At 28.1% G+C, this 14,319-nt stretch overlaps 1 non-coding gene across 1 annotated transcript; it reads left to right on the top strand.

Annotated features, from left to right (window-relative positions):
- Positions 1 to 11,463: 11,463 nt before the first annotated feature.
- Positions 11,464 to 11,570, top strand: LOC121207256 (small nucleolar RNA R71). The gene has a single exon (XR_005902347.1). It is a non-coding gene; the product is annotated as a small nucleolar RNA R71 (small nucleolar RNA).
- Positions 11,571 to 14,319: the final 2,749 nt, after the last annotated feature.

The raw sequence follows: 14,319 nt of genomic DNA, 5'->3' as shown, positions 1-14,319 counted from the left end.
TGAGATCTTGATAATCTTAACAATGTAAATTCAAATTCAGATTCAGATGATGATGAACTTGGTTAAGGACAAACAAACGATGACAAGAAGAATATGTTAAATGTTAAAAGTGGTATAACCCGACAAGTATGCACTAGAAAAATTAGATAAATTGCATATGGTATTTATTTTTCTTATTATTTTTATTAGCAATCGTATTATCATCTACTATTTTAGACTAACATAATACATATGCTGATTAGATTTTAATTTTTGCTACTTGTTTAAAAATTATTTTATCATACTAATATTTTTTATAGTAATTAATATTTTTTAAAAATATAAATTATGTAACTGTATAATTACAAATTGTACTATCAAATATGACATAAGAAATTATTATGTAATTAACTATGTCGGCTTACTATGTGTTGTCCAAATAGACAAGTGGCAATTCTCGATTAATACCTTTTTGTCATTTGAAAATGATTCGTTTTCTTTGAAAATGATTCGTTTTATTCACTTTGACATTGTTGACAAAAGTGAAAGTTTTGGGATTTTAAGTGTGTAGGTTCGAGTTTTATTATAAGTATTTATACATGTATTCTCAATTCAGATTTTATACTAGATTCAAATTTGGTCACATATGGACCTGTCCAAATTTATGTTAGTCTAGGTTGGGTTGTAATGATTAATTTTAATTGTAATTATTAAAGATGGATGACTTGTAATTGTATTTTTAAAAAATGCTATTATTTTATTTCTTTTTTTCTTCTCACCTAAAAAAGCTCAAATAAATAAATAAGAAAAGAAAATATATGGTAGGGTTAACGATTACTTCAATAGAGGAGTTGGTCTTCAATTATAATATACTTGATAGATGAAGACAAGACTGACTACAATTTTTTTTTAAAAATTAACATTAAAATTAAAATAATTAAGTAATAAAATATTTTCTCTAAATTTAAATTACTGAGATAAATTATTTAAATAATTAAAAATCAAATTATTGTAGATCAAGAACACAATCACATAAATTTTCTTTAAATTGAATGATGATAATAAACTATGTACAACATTAAATAATTAATGCATGATTTAAACACAATATAATATAAATAATTATTAAATAACACACAAAATAAAAACAAATATAACATAAATAAAATTAATATGTCAAAAAATATAAATTAATAATGCATAAAATATATATTTACAACAATAAATTTATAATTTTTTAAAAATATTTAAAAGTAAGTTAAAAATATGTTATAATTACATCATTTTTATAGTTATATTGCCACCATCAAGTGAGTATATTTTTATATTTTAAGATGTCAGACTAATAAATTTAACAAAAAAAAGTTTAATAGTGTTAACAATTAACCTGAATTTTAAAATTTGAAAAATAGATAGACTAAATTTTTAAAATAAAAATAAAAATATTAAATTTCAAATTTCAAATTTAGAAAAAATATAGGGACCTATGATACATTTTAACCTTAAAAATAACATAAAGAACTTAATTATTTTTTCTGATTCTTATTCTCCTTTCTTTCCTCTGACCTTCCCTCACCCCATCTCCCCACATGCCATAACCAAAAAAAAAAAAAAGACAGGAGTCAAAAATAGTGTAAGTTGGAATCATTGTGGTACAAAAAAAAAAACCATATTACCATTTTTGCCTATGACAATTTTTTTCTTGTTTATGTACATTTGGTATATAAGTGTATAAAAAAGTATTAGAAAATCAAATACATAATTATCCTTAAATTTATATCACTAATGATGGAATTTCTTTTAACTTTAAATAAATTTATTAATACACTAATTTAACTATTTATTATTATTAATTTTTAATATGACATGCATTGTACGTAATTTTATGTATTTATCTTTAATTTATTAAATGATATATATTTACAATTTCTAAATTTTATTATTTTCAAAACAAATCCATAAAATATTTTTCACCTGCGTCAAACAAATAATGGATAGATAAAAAAAACAGTTTTAAGAGTGTTTGTTTTTCACGGAATAAATAACTTAAAAATAATTAAAAATAATAATATCATAATATTATATTATTTCATAATCTTCAATCTCTCACCACTTCTATTATTATTCGAATATGATTTGATATTGTCTCTTTAAAAAACTATTACTTTCATGTTCCACCCTTTTTAATATAATTCTAATTTATTAGTGCTAATAATCTCTGTTTTTTTATCGGTAATATACCTTAACTAAATAAGTGATAATTAAGATGTTTAGAGTTTCTTCAAATAATAACTCTACTTACGTCAATAAAATTAACAGATTTTTTGTTACCTCAAACTCTTTTTAACTAATAATTATAATTATAATTACCATAATTTTTTCTATATTTTATGTTTAGAGTTTTGTTCAGGTACTAAATTTGTTTTAAATTAGCACAACTTTTTTTAATTAATCATTGTAAATTAAACGTTAGCTTTTTAGCTAATAATTTTAAATTAAATTACAATTATTTTTAAATGTAAATTTAATAATATGATGATTTTTGTCAATTCAAAGTTTCTCTGAATTTGTGCTTTTATATATATGGATAGGTGTGTTAAAATATGCTATAAGTTTTTGTAATATTTAAAAATTAGATATTTAGTCTCTCTACTTTTAAGATTTTAAAATTTAGGTCCAATAGTTAACTTTTTTTTTGTTAAATTCAGATTAACACAATGCTATTTTTTTATTTACATGGCAACTAAGTGAGTATTTTTTTATTTCAAAATGTCACACAAACAAATTTAACAAAAATTTTTAATATTGCTAATAATTGTATCTAAATTTTGAAATTTTAAACATAGAGATTAAATTTCTGAAAATAAAAATATAATGACTAAATTCCAAATTTTCTACAAATACAAAGACTTATAACATATTCTGAAAACTTCCCCATACTTTTTCCTAATTGAAGAGAATTCTGCGATTTTGTAATTAGGATTTTTAATATAAATGGATATATTGCTTTAAAAAAAATAACGAAATTGATATCGTTCAACCTCAGTAAAAAAAAAAATTGGTAAAAAGACCTTTGGTGTTCTTCTCAATTTCAATATTGAGTAAATTAGTCCCTCTTGAAAAATAGAGCAATTCAGTCCTTGATAATTTTAAAATGAGCAACTAAGGACAATTAATAACAACGTTAATATTTTTTGTCAATTTAAAAAAAAGGACTAAATTATTTAAAATTGATGAAAAATATTAACGCCATTATTAATTGTCCTTAGTTACTTATTTTTGAATTTGATTTTCATTTTTTTCGAAAGAGATTAATTCACTCAATATTAAATTTAAAGGGATTAGAAAAGTGTTTTTACCAAAAACTTTATTATTCTTTATTTTGAAAGTTTCACTAGTATAAAATAGTGGGAATTAAACTCCAACCTTCAAGATTTATGAGTTCAGTGCAAAGCCCTCATCTGCTCCTAATTATGGTAGCTTGGGCCAATAGTGACCCTTTTTGTGTCATTTGGGCCCCTTTCGAGATTTTGAGAATTCAAAACTCCTAAAACACTGTTTTCAGCCTAAAATTTTGTTGGTTGGGTCACCTGCAGGGTCTTTTTTTTTTCTTGTGAACTTTCAAAGTGGCAATTTGGCAACAATTATTCACAATCAGATCTCTTATATATGTATATAATCCATCCTTTGCTAAAGGAACAGGAACATGGCATTTTGATGTTGTAAAAGTTGGGGGAAAAAAACTTTTTAGAAAATATAATTAATCATAGCAGTTGTATTCATGTTTGATTTTTCTTTGGTAGGATAAGATAAAAAATTTGTGGGTAAAAATCTCGTGAAGATTTTATATTAAAAATTAAATTATATTTTATTTTTTTACTAAAAAATAAATTAATTAATCTATGTACGTTAAATTAAAAAATAATTAATTTTTTATTAAAAAATTGATCTATTTCTCCTTTATCCATTTTCCATATTTGAGATTATGTAATATAACTGTAAATAATCAGATAAAGTCTTAATGTGATGGAGAGATGTCATGCAGGTGCAATGGTGACATGCTGGGTTTAAATAAAATCCTAAAAATTTGAAGGAAAACAAAAAAACACAAGTGGGAAACAGGAAAGAATAAGTAAACAAAAGCCTTAATAATGGCATTTCTGACAAATCTACCCAATAGTACTCTACAATTTTCTACAGTTAATAAATTTCTGGAAATTATTAGGTGTTTTGTTTTTGTGAGGGGAAATAGCTACTTAGCATCTGCCATTTGGTCCTACTTGCTCCCTATATATGCACATTGCACTAATTATTATACACTTTTTTTTTTCTAAAATTAATAACCAAAATTATCATTAACATATTATTTTTTATTGAATTTTATAAATATATTGAACTAATTCCGGAAAAAAAACTGATTTTTTTCCATTTCTTTTATTTTTTTAATTCAAGAAATTCTAAGTTTAAATAAAAGTTCATAAAAAGTGGAATGTCACTAGCAATGGCTAGCAAATGTGTATGAATGATTTGTTTAAGGGTGCATTTTTTGCTTGTAGAATTTGATTGTTTGTTGAGGCTTTAACCACCAAAATAATTGATTATTTGTAGGGCTATGTGCCCCATGTGGTAGGTACCTAATCTAGGTTTTCTTGACATGGTTAAAATGATGAAACACCATAGTCAGTTAAATCCCTATTCTAACACTGCAAGCATTATTGAAAGATTGAATTTAGTTGGTTTGAAGTTATTTTCAATATTTACATTCATTATTTTACCGTTTTTTAATCATATGGTCGCATTGATCTTTGTTTATAAGAATGAGGCATATTTCATGATTAAATTTTTTTTTTATTTGGAAAGCTCTAGTAACAAAGAAATTAGTCATTACTATCGGTAATGGATATCTTAGTTTTAAAAGAAGAGATAAGCAGCAAATTTCATCAAATTTCAATAAAAGTACTATGCAAGCCCCTGTACAAAAAGTCAAATTACATTTTACCCCTCTACTAAAAAATGAGTAAATAAATCTATGTATTTTAGATCAAAGAACAAATTGGTTATTTCTGTTAAAAAATTAATCCACTTGTATTGTTAAAAACTAACATAACTAACAGGATAACCAGACAATGATACATGGCGTGCCACATATACCTCATGCTAAAATATATGAATGAATTTTTAACAGAAGAACTAGTTTACTTTTTAACCTAACATATAATGACTAATTTACTTATTTTCTAAATAAATGGAACAAAATACAATATAACCCCTAATATAAAACTGTTGGTATTACTTTTACCTTAAATATCCACCATTATTTGCAAACTTTGCTAACAGCTGTCCTTACATTTTAATGGTGGGGAATCCATTGTTTTGGTCTAATGTTGGGTGTTTTGAAATTATGATTATAAGTTGTCCTACAATCTTACAACATAAAATTGAATACAAAGAAATGTATGAAAACACCATTTCATTGAACTTTTTTTAGCTTGCTTAAGAATGCTTTCTACTCTTTTTCCATTTCATGTGAATTAATAATGAGCTTCACACATGCTTTATTCCTTAATGTTAATATGTTTTTGCTTGGAATAAATTATAATGCAACACATTTATTGTACTTAAAGATATAAAGATTAGTATTTTATGGGAAATATTAACCAATTTTTAGTGATATTGATTAAATTAATATTTAGAAAAAAAAATGTGTTTCTATAATTCAATAAAATAACAAATTATATTTTTTGTAAATTAAAAATTAAATAATTTTAAGCATTTAAAAATATGAATTGACCGAATTTCATTGTAAAGAATAAATAAATGAAAAATGGTTCATAAAGCAATATAATCATAGATTTTGAAATTAGAATTGTTGATTTTTTTTTAAGTTAAGAAATTTGTTAATGAAAGATGAAGATTTCTGTTGATTTAGATCATTTTCTTCTTGAAAATTTAATTATAAATCGATAAATAAAACAATTTATTTATAAATATTCACCAAAGTCCAGTTCCTCATTGAATATAAGTAAATCTTCCTATGTATAAACATAATATGGCACATTAAGATACAATTAATGTGAATATCTAATTCCTCAAAATTAATCTTCGAACATGTCTTTAATAAAGAGTAGACTAGTAAAAATTCTTTATGACATCAAACTCTCTGATTGAAAGTCTTGATACAATCTTTATTTAGCTTGATTCTTATACGATATGTCTTCACTAATGAGCTACTAAAATTCTTTAAAAGACAAACATTTAAAAGCTCCAAATGGTTTGGGTCAAAATATGACAATCAAATAATGTAAATTAAAATGAGATGTGAAATGTTACTTTAGTTGCAACTAAGCTTGTATCTAACTTTTGTAATTGGCAGTAACATATATAATTATTCAATTTTCACCTATATTTATTTATTTAATAATTAAGTAATTGCATTTATTAGACATTAATATAATTAGTACAAATATTAAAGTAATAAAGTTTTATATATCTAGTCTTTTAGGCTATTCAATTAACTCCATTTCTCGAAAGGCTAAATTTGTTCTTTGAATTATTAAAAAAATATTTTTGGGTTTTGGGTTTTGGCCCAAAGTACTCTAATTTGGATCGAATAGACCAGATTTACAGCAACCACTTTCTCTAAAGCCCGGCCCGGGTTAGTTGGGCTCATCGGGTGGATGGGATAGGTTTAGAAATTGGAATGACTTTAGAAAAAAATTTAAAAAGAAAATTTATGAATTTTTTTAAAAAAAAACAATGATGGATCAAAAAGCCTGCAAGTAAAAGAAAAAAAAAGTTAAAAAGTTTAACATAACCCATTTGAAAGGTTACTTTGTCTAATGTGGGCTTCTTTATTGGGCCTAACACAAATTTGATTTGCTTTTCTATGCATTTTTTTTATAAACTGAATTCAAAATGTGAGCATTAGGTAATGAGTTTGGATGGGCGGTAGGGTGCAATACGATGCGATGCGATGCGTTTAATTTATTTTTTGTCTCACGCTATAGTGTCGCTACAATATCTAATCTCACTACCACCGTTGTTTTTACATTGACTGTAGGTAAACACATCGCCCATCCAAACTCACCCTTAATTAACATCGAAACTTGTAATTGTGGAATCTTTATAAATTTATGAAGTTGCCGAATGGTTTTTTCTTTAAAAAAATTCTCATAAAATTGATTGTAAATTAATTATGGTTAAAATATGTCATGAGTCACTTCACTTTTCATGAGTTTGGAATTTAGTTTCTTTAATTTTCTTTTAGGAATTTAGTCTCTATACTTTAAGATTTCACAATTCAAGTTTAATTGTTAATATTGTTAAATTTTTTATTAAATTTATTGATTTGACATTTTAAAATAAAAAAGTACTCACTTAGTAGCCATGTAGCTAAAAATAATAATGTCATGAAAAACATGAATTTAACAAATAATAGTATTAACAATTAGATCTAAATTTTGGAATCTGAAAACTAAGGCTAATTTCATAATAAAAAAAATTACAAGGGGTTAAATTCCAAATTTAAAAAGAGCACATAGACTTATTAGATATTTTAACCATTATGGATCCAACATTGTAGTTTGGACTGCAACAACATACGTAGATTGTTACTGTAATGAAGTTTATTGTAATTACCTTACAGTGCGGCTGTGATTTTGTATCGCAGGAGTCGAGACTCAACTTGACCATGTCGTCCAAAGAACATTTAAGGGTCTAATGACCCAATCACATTGCCATTGCAGCTGCAATTTTACTTCCTTATGGACTACTATCTGTAAGTTATCCTTGATCTGCTGTTAGCTCTCTTATTAGTAATGAAGTTGATTATAGTTGATCCACTGTGCGAAAACAACATTGTTGGATAAAAGTTGAGCCTCGACTAGACTATATCATCCAAAGAGCACTTGAGAGTTTTACAATCGTCCTAAATATCTTAAGCTAGTGTCCTAGTCACAGTGTGGTTATAATTAAAATTTTACTTCATTATAAACTACCCTTTATAAAGTCCTTCATTTGGTGTCGATCCTAGAAATGAAATCTTGAAATTAAAGCTTGGATAAAGCAACATTTAACCCTTGAATTTATCGTCTATTTCCAACTTCATCCCTAAACTTTTTTTTGTCCACATTAATCCCTAAACTTGAATTTTGTTAAACAAATTAATTCAAAACTTTTATGTTACTTTTTTTCAAACTATAAAAAGTTTTTTTTAATTAATTAATTTTCAATTTCTTTACCCCTCTCACTATCCCTCCCCCCCTCTCTCTCTCAATGCTTCAAAACTTATGGGTTATCTTATTCTTCATTAATCTTCAAAGCCAAAACCTAGTTATCACCCTCCAATTTGAACGTACCAATGTCTTCCACTCCTTCAATAACACCCCAAAATTTTTGGTAAAGTAATTGGTATTGTTTCTGGATTGGATTTAGTGAGAAAATTCAAAAGCAAGTGCATTAAATGAAGTTTTAAGAAAACAATTACATATTTGGAGAAGAAAATTTTAGTGAGTAAGAGCATGTACTTGAGATAGTGGAAAAAAGGATTAAATTGGAAGAGTTGGAAAAGTGTTAGGATTAAAATATAGTTTGACCAAAGAGAAAAAATGAGTTAAAATGATTATCGGGTACGAAGATGATGTCGAATATTTATTAGTGTTAGGGAAGTCTGAACTAAATTGAGTAAAGCGAATCGTATTTTTTTATTTTTCCAAAAGAGCATAAATGAAAATATTTACATGAGCAATAGTAATTATGAGTAATAAGTATGAATTATGAAAAAATTGATGTGTTAAGTTCCATGAATAGAAATGAAGAAAGGTAATAAGTGAAAAGGGGTAAAAGTATAATTTTTCATAAAAAGGGTATCTCGATCATTTCATGGGATTGTGCTTGAGGTATTAGAATGATGAGATATTAAATTGTTGGTTTTAATTGTGTCAATTGTATGATATAAAAACCAACGATTAAATGTGGATCACATGTTACTTGCCAATGGTAATGGCCACTACAGCTATAACTACAACAAGCCAAGTTACTTGCCATGTTTGAAGTTGGTAATTTTTTAAACAAAATCTTTGAGCTATGATCGATGTTGATATTAAGGACTTATTTAAGACCATCTATGAATATCAATCCATTTTGAGAAATTTATCTTGTGGATTGGATTGGATCGAATCAAGCATTCTAATCTCTTAGATTGTGGAGTTTGGATAAGAATAGCATTGAAAACATATCTCCAATAGTGAGGTTATTATATTGGGGTGTGATAGAACATGTATCACTTGTTGTTTTGGGATTAAAAATAATGAATTTACTTACTAAACTAGGCTTCATGGTCGTAGCGAAACCGAACTGCGTAAACAATCTTGTGTGTTCTATTTTTCTATTGTGTTCATCATAATGGCATTTGAAGTGGCCACTGCAACCATCACTTTCATTAAAGCACTTTGTTTGACTTAGCAACTAACAATTGCCCATTTCAACAATTTGTTTATCTTGATGTAATTGGATTGGGAAAAGCTTTGATCCAAGAGTTGTCTAGACATGATATTGAATAGAAGGATAATTTCACTTCGAGGGCCTTCTAGACTTGATCTTGAGTAACATATTTAACCTCTTTTCTTTCGGTGGAATAAGATCGAATACAACCTTTCTTCAGAACTAATGCAACATTTTTTAGAATTTCTTCGAGCTCTCCAAATTCTTCCTAGATTCTTCAAAATCTTCTCTTCGGGCTTTGATTTATGAACTTATATACTTTTAAACTTGTGAACTTATGAAAATGTGTTGAATGACTTGAAGATGACCTCTTTTATAATGCCAATCACTTGAGTAAAAGATAACTGGGATGTAAACTTTCATTTGGAATGATCCACAAAGATTAAACTATTTTATAGCCTATTTTTTATTAATTTAATTAATTAGAGATAAAATAATAATTTAATATTATCGCTTAATTATTTTGATTTAATTAGTGATAATATATATTTTATTATTTATCTCTTAATTAACACAAATATGATGTCATCATGTTCACTCATAGTATTTTAAGATGGACATGTAGTAATTTCGACTTGACATGTGACACTTTGTAATTAGTCTAACAATTTCATCGTCTACGATAATGTATAATTTTTGTTTTATTTTTTTTCAAATCAACGATAAAAATTTAAAAATGAATTGAAAATAAGAAACAAACAATAAAAGAACAAAAAGTGTCAATCAAAGAAAGCCTAACGTTTTAAGGATTTAGTTTGAAAACATAAATTAAAAGAGGAACTAAGAAAATTGTTCATGTTTAGACATTCATTCGTACAAATAGCAAATAAATATAGAGTAAAGTATAAAAATTGTCACTCAATTATACAATTTATTCTATTTTAGTTACTCAACTATTATATTTTCCCGATTTAGTCACTTATTTTTTTGAAATTAAATATTTTAGTCACTATCGAGTTAGCTGCAATTAGATGGGTGACAAAAAGTTGATGTGAGCAATTTTTATTAGTCTAATAATAAATTTAGCTCTGCAATGCTTATACATTCTATTAATTTTATCCTAAATCTAAAAAATTTAACAAAGTTAGCCCTTAATGTTTACAAAATTAATACTGCCCTCCAATGCTAAGATTCAAAAAAAATTAAGGAAAAACAAAACTTTGAAATTACATGAAGAAATCAATTTTGTGTTTTTCCTTAAAATTCATTGTATAAAATACAAAACACAAATTTGTTTATAGGTTTGGATGAGTTTAGACCAACTCACAAGCTTGTTCTATTGTTTAAATAATATTAGAATATTAAAACAGTTAAATTAATAAAGGATCAACGGTAACTTATGTAACGTGTCTCTGAATCGACGCTTGTTGATTTTTAAGAGCTGTCTCAGTATTTTGGAAACGAGTTTCAGATATCGCTATGAATTTCGTTAGCATCCCCTCAAGGTTCGGCTTCTTTTCCTGCTGGTAAGGTGGTTGTTGAAAGCCTGGGGGATGTTGTGGCCGTTGATTTCCTCGGCCACCCCACGAGAAGTTGGGATGATTCATCCAACCTGTATTATAAGTGTTACTCTATGAGTTATTTTGAGATCTAGAATTACTATTACCCATATATTGAACTTGTTCCTCCTCGGTGCCGAGGTTGAAGGGTGAATAATCTGGGTTGTGCATTCCTCCATTTGAATCACACCTCATCACTGGATGTACCTCAGTAGAACCATATAAACCATTAATCTTTTTATTCAGAAGTTCTACCTGGTTTGATAGCATAGTGACTGCGTCGAGGTTCAAAACACCAACTGCTTTTGTCGGCTTTGTTCTCATGACTTGCCACTGATAGTTATTCAGTGAAATCTTTTTAATAAATTCATAAGCCTCTTCAGGTGTTTTGTTGTTTAATGTTCCACCAGCGGCTGCGTCGATTACTTGCCTTGTTGAGGGGTTTACACCGTTGTAAAACGTCTAAACCTGCAACCATAAGGGTAACCTATGGTGAAGGCACCTTCTCAAAAGATCCTTGTATCTCTTCCATGCATCATAAAGAGTTTCTAAATCCATCTGCACAAAAGAAGAGATATCATTTTTTAGTTTAGCCGGTGAAAAATATTAAAGTAAAAAAATTTCGATCATTTATTCCCAAGTAGTGATTGACCCTCGTGGTAACTAGTTCAACAATTGTTTAGCCTTATTCCTTAATGAAAAGGGGAATAACCAAAGTCGAATGGCATCATCAGAAACGCCATTGATTTTAAATGTGTCCCAGAGTTCCAGAAAATTCGCTAAATGAGTGTTTGGATCCTCGTCCTACAAACCATCAAACTGAACAAACTATTGTATCATTTGAATCGTGTTAGGTTTCAGTTCAAAATTATTTGCAGCAACAGCAGGTCTAACTATACTCGATTCAGTTCCTGTTAAGTTAGGTTTAGCATAATCATACATAGTACGAGGAGCAGGATTCTGATTTACTGGATCAGCAGCAATTGCAAGAGGTAGCGGATTTTTCTTATTTTCAGCCATCTCCTCAGTTGTGGTGTGAATATCGTCCTCTCGCTCTTTCTCTATGTATTTTAGGCTTCGTCTTATTTCTCTTCGGTTTCTGTGAGTTGTGCTTTCGATCTCACTATAAAAAAGGAATGGTCCTGACGAGTTTCTTCTTGTAATAAACTATAAAAACCTGCCAGAAGTAAATAAAATAAAATTTAGTAATATAAAAAAAATTTAAATAAAATTTAAATTGTAATAAAATAAATGGCTAAAGTAATAAAAATTAAGTGTTAGTCCCCATCAACGACGCCAAAAACTTGATGGTCATGAAACTAACTAATAATTCGACTTAAGGCAAGCGCACTTATCGAACAGTAGTATAGTTATGGTGATATCGGAATATCGTATCCAAGAGAACTAAAAGTACAAGTAGTTACTCTCATTTTATTATCTAGCCTAAGAATTTAAGGGTGTTTTTAAACTAAACTAATTTTCTAATTTATCTAAGATCACGACAGAGGCGAAAGTTGGAAAATACTTTAGGAAAACCAATTGAGAAGATAATACCCAAGAAAGAATCCACCTAGACTTCACTTATTACCTTTGACTTGGACGATTTATTCACTTGACTCATTCTGTAGAAATCCCTAATTTATGTTAATATCTCTCTCAAGACTAAGAACAACTGACTCTAGGTTGATTAATTGAAATCTCTTTCTAATTAAAATCCCTGTTGTCGCATTAACTCGTTCTATGGATTCCCTTATTAGATTTGACTCTAATCCGGTAGATTTATGTCATCCTATCTCTAAGATTACATTCAACTCCGCTTAATTATGAATGATCTACTCTTAGATAGGGACTTTTGCTCCACTGAATAAGCACATCAAAAACCTGAATTAATACCTTGGAATATTAAAATAAGGATTAAACACACAATTAAGAATAAGAACAAGTATTATCATATAAATCAAAGAATAATAAGATTCGTCACAGGGTTCATCTCCCTTAGATATTTAGGGAGTTTAGTTCATAATAATAATGGGAAACATCTCAAAGTTTGGAAAACAACAAAACATAAAGAAAACCCAAAAACTTCTAGGAAATTGGATGGAAATCTTCAGTCTTGATGTAGATCCTTGCTCCGAGGTGATTCCGATGCCTAATCGCGAGTATTTTCTGCCTCTCACTCTCTGTGTCCATTTTAATCCTCTTCTAGGGTGTTTATATAGGCTTTAGAATGCTTCAAAACCCTCAAAAGTGCCCTTTTTTTCCGAATAGAACTAGTTTTGGGCTCGGTAGGGGCACGGTCGTGTGCCATGCCTGTGTGAAGGTGCTCAGGCCGTGTGCAATACTGAGTTGGTTCTTAGTCGACACGGCCATGTCACACAGGCGTGTGATATACCCGTGTGTCACACACGGGCGTGTGGATCACCAGTATGAAAGTGCCTAGGCTGTGTGAAACACTGATTTAAGCCCAATTTATCCGTTTTTGGCCCGTTTCTTGCTCTTTTCACCTTCCTATGCTTACCTAAGTATAAAATAAGAATTTAAAGGATTAGGAGCATCAAATTCAATGAAATCAAGGAAAAATCATCCATAAATATGCCAAGCATGGGGTAAAAATATGTATAAATTACGGTTTATCATAAACACATTAATTATATATATTTTCAACCAAAACACAAAATGTCCATTAACATACAAAACAAGCTTATAAGTTAAAAGGCTTCTTAGGTACATGCCAAGAACCAAAATGAAACATCACTAAGAAGTTGAGTCTGAGATTATCTTTAGATGTTGAGTCAACGTACGAGCCAAAATTTCCTAAACTACACATGAAATTTAAAAGAACATACTGAGTATAACTCAGTTGCATTTCTATAATACAAGCATTACTAGCAAAATATTATGTATATTAATATTAAATTTAAGACTATAAGTTTCTATACAAATATCAACTCAAATGTGCAAATTTATAAAAATACTATCTATTATAAGCACTTTACTAATGTTAATACATGGCAATTTCCATTCATACATATCCATTTCATATATATATCATTCTCCATTTCAAATTTCATTTCATATTCTTGCCATTTCAAATCAATACTCAATTTCATCATTTATTTTCCCTATTAACACTACTCGGACTCAAACTAATACACAAATCTAACCAACACACCAGTTTGGCACCCAGTGCCTCATCGGATAAATTCGAAGCAAATAATTGCGCCTAGCGTTAAAATAAGTTGACACCCAGTGTCTCATCAATTAAACCGAAGCAAATTGGCACCCAGTGCCTCTTCGACTCATAGTCAAAGTAACCCTGAATACTTCCTATCCTATGGCA

Source organism: Gossypium hirsutum, chromosome A09 (assembly GCF_007990345.1).
Source record: "Gossypium hirsutum isolate 1008001.06 chromosome A09, Gossypium_hirsutum_v2.1, whole genome shotgun sequence".
NCBI classification, from domain to species: Eukaryota; Viridiplantae; Streptophyta; class Magnoliopsida; order Malvales; family Malvaceae; genus Gossypium; species Gossypium hirsutum.
This window is presented reverse-complemented; position numbering and strand designations above follow the sequence as displayed.